Here is a 13,128-nt window from a genome sequence, read left to right as displayed (position 1 = left end):
ATATATATATATTATATATACATATATTAATTCAGTGTCCCAACGGGGCTTGAACTCAGGATCTTTTGGGTCCCAAGCCACTGCCCTAATCACGGCACCAACACCAGGCTTCATTTAATATTAACAAACAATTACATATATAAATGACAACTATTATTATAAATCTTGTGGGTAAATCTGCTCCAGGAAAAAAACTTTCATAAATCAAGGTTCTTGTATAGGACAAATGAGAATATTGTAAATTTGCTTAAAAAGCACCATGTAGTTTGTATTGTATCAACAACAACTCGAGCAATAAGACCTGGAAAAGTAGAAGGTGAAGATTATTACTATATTTCAGTAATGGAACATATGCGATTGAGGAATGAAGGCCAAATATTTGAGGAGGTTTCTCTTGGTACAACAAAATATTCACATTGCAAGAGTGAGTTTAAGAAACAAAAATCTGGTGGTCTTGGGATATTAGAAACTAATCCAGAAGGAATGCGACAAATTATTAAACATCTGAGTGGTGATGGGGTTAAGATTTTATCATTCGGTTTTGATGTTGATGAAGAAACTCAACGCAAATGTATGAAAAGCAGAGATACAAGTATTGGTGAAGAAGAAATTACAACTCGTATTAATGTTAATAAAGAATTTGATGAAATATTTAAAGAAAATCATTTATTTGAACACATCTACTTGAATGATGAAGAAAAGGAAAATTTCCCTGTTGACCTTTATAATTCAGTGAATGATATTTTCCAATAAATAAATGGATGAAAAAGAAAGTAAGAAGTTTTAAGGAGCATCAAGAGTTGGTTTCAAAAGTTACAAAACAACAGGAAGACATAAAGAAGAAACGCAGGCAGAAACTAACGGGTGATGAAGCATTTGAAAGAAAACAAGAGAATTTTTTTGAAACCACTTTAAAAAAACTTCCCAAGAAAAAAATTATAGATGCTTCCACAGTTCCCACAATAGAATATACTCCGAAAAAACTTCAAATTTTAAAAGATTTCAGTCAAATGACGGAGGAAGAATTAGAGCATGTAGGAGAATTACAATATGATGATGGATTATTTCAACTGGTGGAGATTAATCAACCCCCTGATTCTATTGTGAAGGCTCTTCAAAACAATGAATATTCAGTGGATTCAAAAACCAAAGCAGGACTCATTCCAACAGAACAACCAGCAATATTTCATCTTGTTCAAGAAAAGGGATTGATATTTAATGATTAATTAAGGTTCTTGGGGTCTGCTCAACCCCCTGTTAAACTAACTCCGAGGTTAATGTTTCTTCGAACAAAAAATGGAAAACAAGGTTCAACTGTGAGGGATGAATCAAAGTATTTTGATAAACCATTGGATATGAAAAATAAGGAGGATAGAGTATATATTGATCTGCTGGACTCTCTTAATTATAGGGTTAGTCAATCTGGTAAAAGTAGGAAGAATGAGAAGGAGAAACACATTTTTCAGGCTTTAAGTAGGCTTGGTTCAAGTGTTAGTTTTCTTCCCATCACAATTAGTGATGACACAATCACAACTCGTTTATACAGACCCATCACAGACATTTATACAGACCCAGACATTTATACAGACCCATTTATACAGACCCAATCACAACAGATCCATCGCAATTAGTTTTTTGACTGCAATTGCTGTTAGGTTGTAAGAAGGCTGGAAATAACAATTGTTTTAATGAAGCATCAGCCATTTTAGACCAGTTGATGAACATGAAAATAATTAATAAATGTCAATACAAAGATATTTTATCCCATATTAAATAAGATGAGAAGCGCAATCCTTAGTTTTAATTTCACAACAAGCGAAGACACATCTTCATTCCCATACCCACTACAACTTGACACAACAAAAAATATGAGGCGTCTTTATTGTCCATGGGAACTTATAATACCTTGTTTAATATCACTGAGAAAAATGACAAGTTTAGTTATAATCCGGGAAGTGGATACAAAACGATAACAGTTTCACCTGGAGCATATGAGATTTCTCAAATATCTTCCAAAATTGCTCGCCTTATGAAAGAACAGGGTGATGAACCGAAAAATATTGTTATAGATATTCAAAAACATACTTCAAAATCAACGATTAAACTTAAAAATAACTACAAGGTTGATTTCACAATTGATAATAATTCAATCAGAGAGTTATTGGGTTTCTCCTCAAAAAAGATTGAAACTAATGGGACATTTTACAGTGATAATGTCATTCAAATATCCTCAGGCATAAATTCGGTATTAATTCACTGTGATTTGATTGATGGCGCTTATAATGATGAAATAAGAACAAATACAATATTTTCATTCAGTGCATACTCAACCCCAATTAGTTATAAATTCAACATGGAACCCCAAAAACTGGTTTATCTACCTGTGTCGGGAAAAACGATATACAGAGTCAAGTTTAGGATAACCGACCAAGAAAATCGCATGATTTATTTTAATGGAGAAATTATATCCATCAGAATTCATGTGAATGATAATGATAATGCTGAGGTGAAACAACTTCGCGTTTCTCTAGATGGAACATTTTATCCACGAGATAGATTGGAAATAAATTGGGAAAAAAATTATTATGCTGAAGCATTCAAGTCTCGCCCAAAAGTGTGTGAAAGCAAAGGAAATAAAGACCCCATTTTGGATATGACAGCATTTAAAAGTCTGTATACAATCTGGAGCATTGACAATGCGGCTGGAGCATTGACGGGTGGTATTTCAGCATCGGTGAAAACTGCCAACGAAAGGAAGGCTCAACTCTGGGCTCAAAAAGAATTGGAAAGACATAGCAAAGAGTTGGAGAAACAAATTAGGGGAAGTGGTATAATTGTAGATTTTGCTGAAAAACTTGAAAGTCTGCCTGATAAAGTGAGATTGTTAGTTGGAGATATGCTTTCTTTTATCGCACAAGCAGGTGTAAAATTAACGAAAAAGGGTAATGGATTATATCTTTCTAATAAATATATAAGCATTGATGAGTGTTTTAAAGAATTTGGAAAGACTACAACATCAAATTTAGAACTTATCAAATACAGTCATCCCCCGTTTATTGCGGGGGTTATGTTCCAACCCCCCCCCCCCCGCGAGAAGTGAAAATCCGCGATGAATGGATGCCTCCCAAAAAAATCGACTCGTCTGGTCTGGTTGGCTTGGCAATGATCGGGTTTGAGGTGCCGGAGATCGACTCGTCTGGTCTGGTCGGCTTGGCAATGATCGGGTTCGAGGTGCCGGAGATGGACTCGTCTGGTCTGGTTGGCTTGGCAATGATCGTGTTCGAGGTGCCGGAGATCGACCTGTCTGGTCTGGTTGGTTTGGCAGTGCTCGTCCAACCGCAGCAAACCTTTTTCCTTCCCGAAGCATATCGAGCACCTTAACCTTCTCCTGGAGCGTCAGGACCTCCTCTGGCACTTTGGTTCCTTGCCAGAAGCCTTAGAAGGTGCAGGGCGTTTGGGCGGCATCGTCGGGCTTGGAGAAAAAACGTACAAAATATTCGAAGTTCACAAGCGAAACTTTGTCTCGTGCGTTGTGTGACTGGTCGAGCACCACGCGTTATAATTTATTGCTTAAATAATTTATATTTTATCTATTATTACCGCGATATACCGGGGGAATCCGCAGAAAAAAATAGTTGGGTTCCAAGGGAAAACCCTCGATGAACCGGGGGCACAATAGGTGAACCGCGATATAGTGGGGGATTACTGTATTGTAATAAATTAAAAATTCATAAAGTGGTTATTTGTGTGAGAGATGAATTAACAAACGTGTCTAAACATACAAATACTATTATTATGAACTTAGAAGATAATAATGGTAATGGTTCTCATTGGGTTTGTATTTTTAATAGTCAAGACAAATATTATTTTGATAGTTTTGGTCTTCCACCACCTGTTGAAGTAATAAAATTCTTACAGAAAGGTGTTTATCAAATATTTCAAGTCCAATAATTAAATTCCAAGTGTTGTGGTCAATTATGTCTGTGTTATTTCAACTCAACAAAAATTAATTTTTTTATGACATTATTTTTAATCTAATATAAATGACTTATGTTGGTAAAGATGGTTCTATCTTTGGTGTATCCCAAGGACTGAATATTGATTTATCAAATTATTACACAAAGGCACAGGCTGAATGGCAAAAATATAGTATAGTAAAAAATATTGATATGAAAAATGCTTATAAATTAATAAATTATCCAAGCCCGACTGACGCGAATGACTTGTTGAGATGAAGTGATTTATCACAATATATATCCTCAAATAAAACGGCCGTGTATTCCAAAGATACAGAAGTGTTGATTTTATCTCCGGGTCAGACAGAATTCACAGTTCCAATTAAAATATAATTTTATAAAGAAGGGCGTATTGTTTGAATGAGAATAGAACAATGGGGATTATGATATGATTGATTTCAGGTATTATTGCTCATTTAAAATTAACCTAGAAGACCTGGAATAATTAAATCAGTCTCGTAAGGAGGAATAATATCAACTTGTTGCCGAGAATGAGTTTTGTGGAAGCACGATTAACAAACAACAAATAAAAGAATTTAATAAGCGTAAAATCAATAATGGTTTTGCCATAGTTTATATCATGAAAACACAAAGAACAGGATTATATATAATAAGTAGGGGAATACAAACTGATTTAACTATGGGAAGATGGGGAGGTATTTCCTGTCATTATATTAATCTGTCATATATTTCTGATACATAAATGACAGCAAGAAGGCTTCATTTCTGTTTCCATGCATACCTTCAAGAAAAAGGTTTTCGGTATTTTAATAAATATGTTCTATTACATAAGAATGAGGTATTTTCAATGAAAGATTGGCTTCATACTGATGTTAATAAATCAACAACTTTGGATTTAACTAAAATGTTGAATAATGAAAAATTTTTAGAGTTAAGAAAACGCAAGGCTCTTTTAGAAAATCAGAAGAAATTTTATTGGTTTCCTGTGGTAAAAAAAAATATTTTAGATGCAGGAATATCAAGTAATCCAGATGAATATATGTATGATATTCTATGGGGTGAAAGTGGTTCAAGGATCGTAAGGGATGAGGAAGGAGGAGAGGGAAAAGAGAGAGAAGGAGGAGAGGGAAAAAGAGAGAGAAGGAGGAGAGAGAGAAGTATGAGAGGGAGAAGAGAGAGAAGGAGTGGGAGAAGAGAGAGAAGGAGGAGAGGGAGAGGGAGGAAAGAGAGAATAAATAAATATAAAAATATGGAAACCAGTGAGATTATAAAAATATCAAAGGTATTACAGAAAATAAATAAATCTTAACTCACCGAGGAGGAAAACAAAGAATTCGCAAGTCTATTAGAAATATATGTGTCTAGACTATTAACATTGGTTTCAGTGAGAACATTTAAACAAGAAAGTGGAGATGAAGAAGAGAAAGAAGGAAAAGATTATATTATTGATGATGTGGGTGTAATTGACTTTGATTAAAGTTTTACATTTTTTTTCTTAAATAAATGGTGGAGAGAGTGAAGATATTTCTGAGGATTCTTTATGTTTTAAAAATTAAGATTCAAATGTGCATGTTGGAAACTAAAAATGTCTTCGCACTCTGTAGGAATTTTTCACATAATAAATGAGTTATTGTCTAAAATGTGAAAAGAAAACCAAGAGTAAAAATATCTCGTATGTGAAAAGTAAAAATAATAGGGTTATACAAAAAGGTACATGTTCTCAAAAAAAAAAGTGAATTCAGTGAATTTGGCTCAAAAAAAAGAGTGAATTCATCACCAAACACAAACAAGGGGGAAATATACAAAAGTTTTTATCAGGAAGTAAATTTACAACAACTGGAATACCAGGGGAATTACATATACCAGGGTATTCTTTCTGTGGTTCAGGAACAAACTTGAATAAAAGATTAGATGAGGCTGACAATCCTAAACCATCAGCTTGATGGTGGAGCTATATCAATAGGGTTGATGAAGTGTGCATGAGGCACGATATTGATTCTGGAAATAGCACAACGTTGGAAGAAAAACATGAAGCCGAAAGAGAAATGTTGTATAATTTGTCTCTGATACAAAATCCAACCTGGAGAGAAAAAGTTGATAGGTTCATCGTGAAGAAGATGATCAGTGCTAAATTGAAACTTGGGCTTGGAAATTCAAAAAACTTATAGGCTCTAATGATGTCATTAAGATTGAAGAGCAATTAGCTGATGAATTACATAAACCAATAATTACAAAGTTTCATAGAAGGAAGGTTTATTCCAAGGAAGTTGATGAAATCTGGTCCACTGATTTAATTGAACTCAATTATGATAAGGGGTACAAGTATGCTTTAACTGTTATTAATTTGAGGAGTAGATATGCGTGTGTTGTCCCTTTGAAAAATCAAACAGGTAATACTCTTATGTTAGCTTTCCAACAGTAAAACAAATTCAATAAAAGCAAGAGAAAACCTAAAAAATTGTGGACTGATGAGGGTACAGAGTTCTACAAGAAAATATTAATGAATTTTCTTTAAAATAACAACATTACATTATACAGCACCTTTAATGAAGGAAAAGCGGTGGTTATTGAGCATTTTAATCGCACTTTAAAAGAGAGACTATATAAAAAATTCACTCATCTCGATTCTCAACAATGGTTGTCTTTAATTCAGGACATTGGAGATAAATACAAAAACACGATTCATACCTCAACGAAAACGAAGCCATCAGACACATTTACAAAATTAAAATGTGAAAAAGAGATTAATGTCAGAAAGCCTAAGTTCAAAGTTGGCGATATAGTAAGAATATACAGGTGGAAGTCTCATTTTTAAAAAGGTTATACTGAGCGATGGACAAATGAACTTTTAAAAATTGTTGATGTCATCGGTACAGTTCCTTGGACTTACAAATCATGTGATTTAAAGGGGGAAGAGATTTTCGGTTCATTTTATTCACAGGAATTGCAAAAGACCAAGATAAATTGAAAAAATATTTTTTGACTCCGCCCCTTTTAAACTCCGCCCCATTTTTGACTCTGCCCACACAAGCCAGATCCACAAAGCCCCACCCACATAAGCCACATCCAGGCAAAACCCACTCACAAAAGCCACATCCACACAAGCTCCACTCACAAAAGCCACATCCATACAAGCCCCACCCACATAAGCCACATCAACACAAACCCCACCCACAAAAGCCACATCCACATCCATCGTATCCACATAATTAGTGATTCGTTTATTAGTTCCCACACACACAACGTGTTTATTTAATTTAAAAAATTGCTCCACCCACAAGCCACATCCACACAAGCTCCACCCACACAAGCCCTACCCACACAAGCCCCACCCACCCACACAAGCTCCACCCACCCACACAAGCCCCACCCACACAAGCTACACCCACACAAGCCCCACCCCACTGTGCACCCCCACCTTTGACCCACCACCCCCTTCATCCCACCCCCACCCTTCCCCACACACACATCGGGAGGGGAGAGGGATGAGGGGGGTGGTGGGTGAGTGGTTGGGGGAGTGCACCTACCCCCCAACCCTAACCCTCCCCCAACCTCCCCCCCTCCCCTTTACATCTCCTTTATTCTTTTCTTGTAATTCAAAATCAGATAATTATAAGGAAAGCATTAATATATAATTAAACAAAAGTAATAACATTGAACAAAATCTTCTTTCGCAGCAGTCTGGTGGTTTGTTTTGGTTTTGAAACTCGATCAACATATTCTGTTCCAAACAAAGAGTGAAGAACAATTAGGGTGTATAAAGATGATTATATTATGATATTAATAAAATAATAAATATAACATTTACCTCCAGAAGATAGATTGTCATGTTAGATTCCTCCAGAAGATTAAGTTGCGTGTTTGGTTCATCCAGACAGGGGTTTTAACTGAAATGATAATAATAATAATAATAATAATAATAATGAGTCAAAGACACACACACACACACACACACACACACACACACACACACACACACACACACACACACACACACACACACACACACACACACACACACACACACACACACACACACACACACACACACACACAAACACACACACATACACAGAGAGACAGAGGAATAATTTCTCACCTTTGACTCGACTCATTCAAGGTCAGAGGACGTGAGAGAACTTCTTTCCAGCCAACAAAAATGTCATTCAATTCTCTTCTGAACGATCGAATGTCTTCAAAGAAGTCATTCGTTTTTAACCACTCATCGTGTAATTCAAAGGCCTCCTGTTCTCAATCAGTTATCAACGATGTTCTTGTTGGGGACAACATGTTAGAAAAAGACAATAATTATTGGTTGTATAGTGATTTAATTCTGTATAAAACAACAAATAATGACTTGTGTTAAGGATCTCACCTGTCATCTTGTGAAAATGATTGATCCACAAGGTCGGAGAAATTATCTGCACAATCCATTCTCAAAACAAAACATACGAAGCCCGAACATACGAAGCCAGAGCATATGAAGCCTGAGCATACGAAGGAATAAATATCCTCCTGTTGATGACGTAATGGGAGATTACACAACAATGGTTTTTTCAGGGTGTGTCCCACATAGGAAATGACTTTGGAATTTTTTTGGCTTGGTTCGGGTGAGGCAGCTTGGCTGACTCCAGACTGACTCATTTTAACACGAAAATGAAACAGCTTGCTTTGAATGATTTTGAGAAAACTTGCATTTAAAAGCTGCTTTTGCTTGCTTTAAGCTAAACTTTGTTCTGTTAGCGTTCTGATGATTTAAGATTTAACCACGAGAGACATGGGCACAGAATACTTCCTCATTTTCACTGTGCTCTTAAAGGCACTTCCCCATTTTACAGAACCAAAGGAGGGATAGTGAAATTCCCTTTATTTCGTGCTTGAAGAGATAAAGTGAATATACTCGATGGAAATGAATGTTATAAGAAAATTAAGTTATTCCCTAAAGTAGAACATGGGCAAATATTCGTTGGTTCACTCTTTGAATGGAATGAAAATATAAAAGGACTGTGATTATGTTGGGGGGAAGAAGTGCTTTAATCAGTAAGTTTCAATCTTTCATAGTCTCAATTTTACATTTGCTTGTATGGGAGGGAAGGGGATAGGTGGGGAGAAAATCGGTCTCCTATTTTGGGCTTTTGGGGCTTGAGTCAGAAAGTTTTTCCCTTATCCCCCATTCATTTGAATGGGTGTCCCAGAAGCCCCATTTATCATCCACTGGTGTCTCCACTTGACACCTGCCATTCCTTGAATCTAAAGTTCTCAACTTCATTGGCCTCTCCTCCAAGAAGCAAAAGTACAGGGCCTTTTGATTTCTCTTTGCAGACAGGTTGCAGGCATCTCTGTTTTCCACCGCATCTCTTCAGGTCTTGCCCCCCTTCTGTCCTTCCCCAGCCTCTCGAGGTCAAACATGCACACTCTTCCAGTGACTACCTCCTCGTGAAACTTCCAAAATTAAGGCACACTACTTATCTCCCCTCCTTTGTACCTATTTTCTCCCACTGGTGGAACCTCTTTCCTTCATCTGTTAAAGTTCAACACTTTCGTCAGTGCTACAAATTGGCAGTACGCCACCACCTCAGGACATCCTATATCCATCCCTACAATCCATAAATTTTATGACTTCATTAGCCCATCTCTCCCACAACCTTCCCCATATATTTCCAGGTCGCGATGTTTCCTTCCTTATTGTCTGTCTTCCTGTTCATTTGTTCCCTTGTTAGATTACATGTTGTCCTGTCCCATGACTGTCAGGATATTGTCTTCTACCTTCTGTCATCTTGCTCTTGCAAGAGCTGAGACTTTGTACATTAAAAAACGTGTACGATTACTTTTCCAAAGTTGTCGTTCCAATTTTTAAATATTTTTTAACAAAGTTCCAAAAGCGACAATTTTTTTGCATTTACAAAACGTTAATGTGATATTGTTCTACAATAAAGTATGCAGTGTTTCTTGTTCCCATAGTGGGCTGACAAGATGGCCAAGAGGTACACACGCTTGCCTTGAAGCTATCTAACCTGAGTTTGATTCCTGAACCCAGCTATAAACTGTCATCCTGGTGTGTCACAAGCAGGGTGATTCATCAGTGTGTGCACCGCCTCTCGGATGGACGCGAAACAGGTGCCCCGTCTTCCAGCATTAGTTGGTGGATGTTAAAGATCCCACGGTGTCCTTAGTGAAGAGTAGGCGAGCTATCGCCGGCGCCATGAAAAAATTACAAATTAATACCCTAAGCAGAGGACATCAGCGGCACAGCCGTGTCCTCAGCCAATGATGCGATGAAGGAGGTACCCAGAGTGCACCATAGTGCTCTCTTTCATTAAATTACATTATATTTAGAGGAATTTGTATCTCCTATCATGACGAGCTATCAAGTGCAACCCATTGCTACTTGGCTGCATCATTTTTTTTCTTGAAGCACAGCTGTGCCACTGATGCAGTGCCCTCACTTACCAGAACACTGGAACTCATTTAGAATGGCAAGACCTCGGAAGCATACAATAGGTTGAGTCAACCACAGCCCGTGTTAATTCAACAACTAACAAGGGCTCGAACATCAATACCCAAAGATGTATAAGCCAGCCATGCCACCGTTAAATAAACACCAGGCTTCAATCATGATGAACAGCTCGAAAGGAAATATAAACTGTGGTGTGAAACTATTTTTGGCCTGCTGGAAATGCATTCGAAACTCATGTCTTTATAGTAGAAACAGCCTGAATGATTACAGAAAAAACAAAAGAGTGGCAATATACACTGTAGGCTTGAATATGCCTTCCAAGGAGCATCTTGGTACAAAGACAATTTAAATCAATGAACGAAGGCAGGAACATATATATATATATATATATATATATATATATATATATATATATATATATATATATATATATATATATATATATATATATATATATATATATATATATATATATATATATATATATAATTCCAGCAATCTCTGTGTGTGTCTGTCTGTCTGTCTGCGACCGCCGTTTCTCGACGACCGCCGGTCCGATCTCATTGAAACTTGCCAACAATATTGCCAGGGACCCCCGGATGTGTCTTTTCAAGGTTTGATATCAATCGGACGAGCGGTTCCCAAGTTACGGCCATGTATCTGTCAACCAATGACAGGACACGGTGCCATGACATCACAAATGACGGCATAATTGATGTTTATTTTATTCTTTTTATTTTTTTTGCACGATTGATGTCACAATTCTTCTACTTCGTTTGGTACGAGGTCACAATCGACACTGGGGACCTGAGTATGTGCCTTTTCAAAGTTTGATATCGTTCTTCCTCATCCATTTCAGCTGTTTCCCAAGTGTTTCCCAAGGTTTGAAAGCTGTTCTTTCCCAAGGTTTGAATTAATTAATGAATCCCAAGGTTTGATTATTATTTAATTATTAATTTACTTAATTATTTACTCCCAAGGTTTGATTATTATTCAAATTATGAATTAATCCCAAGGTTTGAATTTTCCTGAGGGAAACAGCTGTTACCCAAGGGTTTGAAAGCTGTTTTTTCCCAAGGTTGGAATTAATTGTGCTTGGTAGATATTTGTGAATACATTTACAGAGAGAGAGGGGCGAGAGAGGAGAGGGAGAGAGGAGGGTGGACAGAGGAGGGGGGGAGTGGGGGGGGGGCGAGAGAGAGGGGGCGTCACAATTCTTCTTTGTTTGATATGACGTCACAATTGATGCTGGGGATCTGATACTGCAGGCACGAAGCTGCACATCCTGGCAACGCACCTACGGGCCCGCACTAGTATATATAAATACTGTATAAAGAGAGACACAGGCAGTCCCTCTGGAGGCTTTGAGGAACAGCACGACATCCAGGACCGACGGGATACATATAGCGGGTCAGACATTTCTTGAGATAACCCAACAATGGCAGCATGTCTGATGAAGAATGAGGGGAAGCGACAGCAAAGGGTACGCGGAGTTGTAAGCCCGTTAACGCAGCGCGATGTGAGGCTCTACCTTCCTTGCAGGTGCAAAGGACATGATGATCGGAGGCGGTGGTGGGTCTGCGGCATCAACCTCACGACTGTCCATCCTTTTGTCCTGTTCCACCTGGAATGCAGCAATTCCTCACCGTGAATGCGTTACTTGCACCTGAACAAGCGCACGTCGAGAAGCACGCTAACTTATTAATCAGGATTAATTAGAGTGGTCCTTCATTAATGGTAATTAAGGGTGTCAAGAGAGTGGCAATTACCAAAGCAGGATAGTTCGTATATCCAGGTGCTGGGACTGCAGTTATAAATGTGCTTTATTTTTGGGGTGAACAATTAATTTGCCCCTAATGAATGGAAAGTCTGACCTCGAGCTGGTGCTGCCTGCGCTGTCGGTGTTCTTCACGTCCAATGCGGGTTTTCCGGAGCTAGGGTGTGCGAGCCTCGAGCATGCACCATAAACCCCGCACGTACACGACGAATTACCCTTTAATGTAATCCGTAATCTGTACATGAGCTATCACCGCGACTGTCTGTTGTATATTATGGATTTAACGACTTTATTAATCCACACAAACCCGACGTGAACCCGAACTCCATAAGCTAACATCTTGTTAACCCTGCGACACCGATTAAACAAGTTGCCCTCATCAACCCAGCCAGCTGGAATTGCAGGGAGACGTGGTCCCCATGCTCTCTTGCGGGGTCTCCTCCGCTGCTCTCTCGACCGATTTCGTCCCTTCGCATTCCGTACTGCACTCACTGTCCGACTCCGCACGAGACTGCCACGGTACGAAGTGAACTGACAAAGATGGATGAGCCTCGTGAATGGAGCGGGAAGTGCATGATCCATCGCCGAGTTCAAGCCGCTGCTCCGGACTTGTACAAATGGTGCAAAATGAAACGCCACAAGGTCGCCAGGTATTCCAGGCAGCACCTGTTCCCACATTTTTCTCGCTTCCATTTAATGCGTCTACTGTGATGGTGTAGGAACAGAGAACACAAGGAAGAGAGCAACCCCCCCCCCCCAAAAAAAAAGCAGGACAGAGCCCAATGTGCAATTAGACAAACGATGCTACGGTGATCTTGCCATTAACGCATGGCAGCGTCGTACAGGGACCACACGACGTTCATTTGTAATGGTGCTGCGCGTGTGCCTGAGACATCGTTAACACATGTTATAAATCG

At 38.4% G+C, this 13,128-nt stretch overlaps 1 long non-coding RNA gene across 1 annotated transcript; it reads right to left on the bottom strand.

Moving 5' to 3' along the window:
* Positions 1-7,556: 7,556 nt before the first annotated feature.
* LOC147023451 (uncharacterized) lies at positions 7,557-10,629 on the bottom strand. The gene is made up of 3 exons (XR_015059743.1): positions 8,077-10,629; positions 7,786-7,864; positions 7,557-7,698 (listed from the first exon to the last, which is right to left on the bottom strand). It is a non-coding gene; the product is annotated as an uncharacterized LOC147023451 (long non-coding RNA).
* Positions 10,630-13,128: the final 2,499 nt, after the last annotated feature.

The sequence above is a fragment of the Eptatretus burgeri genome, chromosome 7, assembly GCF_056783735.1.
Source record: "Eptatretus burgeri isolate ZD-2024b chromosome 7, Ebu_testis_v1, whole genome shotgun sequence".
NCBI classification, from domain to species: domain Eukaryota; kingdom Metazoa; phylum Chordata; class Myxini; order Myxiniformes; family Myxinidae; genus Eptatretus; species Eptatretus burgeri.
This window is presented reverse-complemented; position numbering and strand designations above follow the sequence as displayed.